Source organism: Lactuca virosa, chromosome 3, assembly GCF_052849685.1.
Source record: "Lactuca virosa cultivar CGN04683 chromosome 3, Lactuca_virosa_CGN04683_v6, whole genome shotgun sequence".
Classification (NCBI taxonomy): domain Eukaryota; kingdom Viridiplantae; phylum Streptophyta; class Magnoliopsida; order Asterales; family Asteraceae; genus Lactuca; species Lactuca virosa.
Genome location: NC_136428.1, coordinates 383,779,815 through 383,785,960, shown reverse-complemented (window position 1 = coordinate 383,785,960; position 6,146 = coordinate 383,779,815).

The window sequence follows — 6,146 nt, the reverse complement described above, 5'->3', positions numbered from 1 at the left end:
TTTAAGGTGACCATACACCTTCCTCATGCAATTCTTTGAGGTCCTAACACTTAGTGCAAGTAGTCCCAAGTTCTTAGAGTGGTTCTTCATCACACCTAGTGGTGAAATACCATCATTTGACTCCTTTATGTGTCATTACTTGTTGATTAGGATCAAATCGTGTTCAAGGCTTCACTTGAACATCCCGCATTCCGTATCGATCCTTCATTCAAATCACCCAAGGTGAGTTCATACCCCTACATTTTCCGTGTTTTTAATGTTTTCGGGGGGGGAATACAAGACAAACGCTAAGTATTTTTTTAAGTTTTAAACTTACTAATACAGTTAATGATTTCTATGTTTAATAACATATTCGGATATTTTATCTCTTTTTGTAATATGTTGAAGGGAAACTCTTAATTTGGAAATCTAACTTCATCGCTTTCAGAAAGGTTCTTACAAAGCATTTTCTATATCAACTCTAATAAACTATAATGGGTATAGTTTGGGATAACCCTCTAGGCAGTCTCTACTTAATCAGATTTCATAAATGAACATATATAAACTATGGCAGATGTAGTTTATGTTATTTATTTTCTCGAGAGTATAAAGTACTATTATTCAAGGATAATTATTGTTTTATACTGTTTCTCGCTAGTAAACTAGATTATACAGAATTGTGAGGCTCTACTTCAATACTGTGCACTTAGGTGTATGGTGATAAATCCTTTTAGTATAACCAGAGTCTCCTGGAGGGAGAGCGTGAGATTTGTGAATAGATCTATTCGGGACTGACAATCCCACACCTAAACTGCTAGCTACAGTTAGGCGGGCACGCCTGGGGTGAACAAATGTCATTTAGCTTAACGCCTGAAGAACGTTATAAAGGTCTCTTGGTCATATCAAGTATGGTTATACGACTCGCAAATAAGTATAAACTAACTTTGTTTACGGACTCTATTCTTCATTTGTTTTATTTTAAGTAATAAAACTACTTTTATATATGCTGATAGTAATCAAGGACTTCTAAACTGGCATCTCTACCTCTAGGACAGATAACATGTTTTCTAAAACTGATGGTTTATTTTCTACTAATAGACACTCTTTCAAGACCGCTTTTCATAAGAAAATACAGGATTTTCTTGAAGAACACTTTTCAAATGGATTCAAAGAACATTATCTCACTAAAACTAAATGCTTATGAACTCACCAGCTTTATGCTGATATTCTTTCAAAACTACTTGTATTCTCAGGGATTTAGTAAACAGGTACTTCCAGGAGTTCGGAGAAGACGAAGCGTTAGAGTCGCGTCTGTCTATTTTACTTTTGATATGATTAAAACTATGTATTAAACAATGTAAACCTTTTTCATATATGTATTCAATGTCTGGTTGTGTTTACTATGCTTGCTATGATACAATTGTTGTGATACTACGCATGACGTCCTCCACCCCATGACGATTCCGCCATCACGGTTTCGGGGTGTGACAGATTGGTATCAGAGCCCTTGTTTATAACGAACTAAGTATACTTAACCTTACATGGTATACAACTATAAATACTAAGGGGCCTAAGTGCTCTAAACTAAAAATATACTTTCAAAAATACAAGTATTTTTATAAAAGTATATAAGTATACCCGAGTATCAGAATCCGTATTGTAAGTAGAGCAAAATAAAAGTATTTGGATGTTGGACATCGCGGTTAAACCTGGGCAGTTATGTAATCATGTCTAGGGTTAATATAGCCTGATCAACTATATTCAGTCGAGACATGACCAACATGTGCTTGGGAGTGACTATGGTGTTGCAGCAAGTCTAAAACTTACCTAGATACTAGAGGAATTCTAGAGCCAAACATAAGGATTAACATACTATAGGAGTATTTTATAATGCTATAACGACAAAGCCGAAAACTTACCCAAGGATCCATCCTTCAAGAATCAAGCATGTAGCCATGATACATTGGAAGTATTAATAGATCTGATGCCTATTAACTATTCCTTTACCCTCACCTCGCGTAGATAGCATGGCTGGATTCCATCTTCCTGGCGACCCGTACTTTCATAACCAAGGAGATGATGGATGGATCGAACCAGAGCCAGAAGGAAACCAAGAAATCCCTTTTGACGATGGCATTGCCGAACCATTTCCTGAAGAGACTGACTCGGAACCAGAAGTCGAGAACTTACCCCCAGTGGCCCCAATACCAAATCCCAACCCTCAGCTTGTACTCGAAGACCCAACGCCTATGTGGGTCGGAAGCCTGGATAGGTGGAGTCACGAACAAGGCCAACCCCGCCCGTACAATGGGGATCTCCGCTTCTGCAATGTGGACGAAGGAGGCTCCGCAGATAGAGCCCTTCCAACTATAGTCCGCCGAGTGGCCCACAATGTCGAAATGAATGTGGCGGCCATTCAACGAACTGTGGAACTCGAGGCAGACTCGGATGCCAACACAAACCGTATTCGCAGTCTCGAGGTTGCTCATAGGAGGATTTTGAGAGACCACGAAGCCCAACAGCGAGAGCTAGCTGCAACTCGAGCTGAGGTCGTGGAGCTCCGAGCACGCCAATCAGTATACGAGAGTCGCCTGCTTGACATGGAGCGCCAGTTGACTAACCTAAGGTTCCGCCCGAGAAGTGCCCGTCGCCAGTAGGAAATATTCTACTTGTCCTTCCTTTTGGAATAGCTTTCCTATTTATGTTCTAAGTAGCTCCTTTCTCTGTAGACATTCTTGTCTTGCAAGTGCCGATTCACTAGTTCTTTATGTTGTCAAATTGTTCCTCTGTTGGTATGTGGTAGACCTACTCCTAGGTCAAATTTTCCAAACTCTGTATAATCTTGATATCGACAATGGTGGCAACTATCATATTTCAGTTGAAGATTTTCATTGTCAAAAGTATACCTTAGATCGATAGCATGAAAAGTAAGAAACTTTATCAAGGTCCCATCACTGTTTTGTCCTCAAAACGTGAATCATAAGATATATTCAGATGATTATTCCTTATCCCCATCATTTTCGTATCAGCTTCGATATCCTAATCGGCACGGAATTGTTAAGCCTCAAATCGTGCTAATATTCTTTGCTTCGAGAAATCGATTCGTCTCAATCTTCCCTTCGATGAAATCCTCACTGGTCTCAGTGATAAGATTTGTCGAACCTTCGTATCATTTCCTGCGTCAAGCCTCGAGAGCATCTTCGAAGTCTGCAACTTTCCCGATGTCTTCCCCAAAGACATTTCGGGGATTTCCTCCGAGTGCCAAGTTGAATCCCATATCGACTTGATCCTCGGAACTACCCTTATAGCCAAATCTCCATATCGTCAAGAGCCGACAGAAAAATGCGAGAGTTACTCAGCCAGCCCGATGAGCTGAGCAACCAGGAGTTCGTAAACTTATTGTATGCAAACTTTGTTGTGCTCAAATCTTTTCTATTCTTTGCTAAGACCATATCGTGGGGATGAGGGTCGAATCAATGAAATTCAGATAACAAAACGGGGAAAAATCTCAATGCATAGATAAACATTTGGGATATATCCAGAGGCAACCATTGTTGCTCACAAGCTTCTTTTCTTGACATGTAGCAGAATCATGCCTCCAAAGAAACGTAACCATCCCACCGACAAGACACCAATCCTTCAGATGGATTCAGCTACGTTCCAAGCTACTGTCACAGCAGCCGTAGCAGCTGCCCTAGCTGTTCTTAACGCTAACAACACCAATATGGGTGGATGTGTTATTGGCAATCCAAACCTTGGTGTTAATCAATCTCAACCACAAGTACCTACTGGAAAGGACACACCTGATCCCCAACCTAACATCCTGAAACGAAAGTTCAAAGGAAGTTGTTCGACCCAAAGACCTATTGAAAGGCGGCGGATTGGGACAGTCAATACCCCAGTCAGCCCTACTGTTCCAACCCCAACCACACCCTACTTGGGAAACCTCCCGCACTGCAGCAAATGCAACTACCATCATCATGGAGTCTGTCGAGTGCCGCATTGCACTAGATGCAACAGGGAGGGGCACACCTCCCGCAGCTGTAGGGCCCTAGTTAAGTTCGTCACTCTGACTACCAATGTTGGGGAAAGTCCAACATGTCACCTCTGTGGTAGTATGGGACATTTCAAAAGAGACTGCCCAACAGAGGAGAACAATGAGGAGACAGGAGGAGTCTGACCTCAGAAAACGGGAAGCATCAAAGAACCCTACAGTGTTTTGGTACGTTTTCGAAAACCTCAATAATCATTCATGATCGTGATTACTTTCTTGTCCAAATTATATCACGACATACCCTAATGAGTAAAGTCTGACAGCTTAGTGAATACGTTGGAGTCGGTTGTAATTATACATGACTTATATACGCCAAGCAATCATAGGAAAATCTAATGGGAACCATTCCATCGAGAGCCCATAGTTTCAAAACATCTGGACCCTCGCATTAGTAGTACCCACCAAGTCCAAATCAAACGCAGAAAATACCAGAGACATTCATTTAGGGATGCCAATGTGCTAGCAAAACGATCCTCCCGGACTAACTTGACGCGCGATTCTACGACACCATTCTGTCTAGCTCGACTAAGTCTATGTTATACCAAATCCTTTTGTCTTAAATCGTTCGATCGCGAAACTCCCGTCGCTCGTGACGACAACCAGATGCGAACTTCAAAGAATTCATCTCTCTTCGAAATTAGAAAGTATTCATACGAAGAGTATCATCCGCAAGGAGAAGGACAAAGTAAGAGAACCATCCGGGCAATTGATGATGTGTCATAGGACACACATTTATCCTTAATTGGACTTTCTTGCAACAACGGCGACCTTTCCAATAGCAAGGCTGCATTGTTCGAAGCCCTCTACAGCCATAAGTACAGACCCCATCTGTGCTGGGCTGATATGGGCGACACGCAAATAGACAAAAGTCAAGTCCCCGATAGCACTCTCACGAGTCTTGAAATCATCCGAGAAACGGCAGAAAAGATCGTACGAAAGGGCTACGACCGATGAGAGACAAAAACCCTTGAAGTTCCAAATTGATGGACGTACCCTTTTGCAAGTCTTATCCTTGGAAGGCCTAATACGCTCGGGAAGCGTTGGAAGCTAAAATCAAGATACGTTGGACCGTCCGAGACCCTTGCTAGGATCGGTCTCGTAAGCATACAAACTTCGGTTACCCCGAGAACTCAACAAAATCCATCCCGCCTTCCTCGCTTCAACCCGAAATGAGTGTCCGTCCGATGAGACACCTACGACTTCCCCTCGACAACCTCGAGTTAGACGAGAGCCTATACTTTGTGAGAGAATCATCCGAGCTCGCAAATCGAGAAGTCGAGTGAACGAAATAACGTCACATCTCGATAGTGAAGGTCCGCTAGAATTTCAACAAGGAACTTGGATTCACTTGGGAGCACGAGAGTCCCATGAACCTTAAGTACCTCCATCTTTTTAAATACCATGAGTTATATCCTTATTCTTGAATTTCGGGACGAAATTCCCTCTAACGGGGAGATGATGTGACAACCCGGAACTTTTATCTCGCACACTTAGTCAATTCAATCAAAGTTAAACATGTTTTGTTGACTTCTCGCACTGTTTGAGGATTCGTTTAAGTGATTTTAAGCTTGAGTATGACCAAGGTTGAGTCTAGGAATGAGTCAGCAAGTCGTATATTGTCAAAACGAGGCCATACACACCTTTAGAGGGAGTGTACGGCCGTACACATGGGTGTGCGGCCGCACACACACCTCCTGGCAGCACATTCCCTTCTTGACAACACACCCACCCTATATAAAGGATAGACCCCTTTCCTTTCATTCCTTTAACACCTTGGCAGCACACAACACCATTTCTCTCAAGCTTCTTCAACCACAAACCCTCCCAAGGCTTCAAAAACGTGAGTAATCCATCCCTTAACTTGTTGTGCATGAAGAACCTCTTGATCTAGGCCTTGAATCATGAAAGTCCCGTCATGTTCTTCATCTCTTTGAAGGAGTGCGACCACACACTCATGTGTGCGGCAGCACACTCCTGTGTGCGGCAGCACACTCCTGTGTGCGGGAGCACACTCCTGTGTGAGGTAGCACACTCCCTTGTGCAGCAGCACACACATTTGTGCGACCATACACACACACCATAGGACCACAAACCCATTTCTAAGACCCTAAAC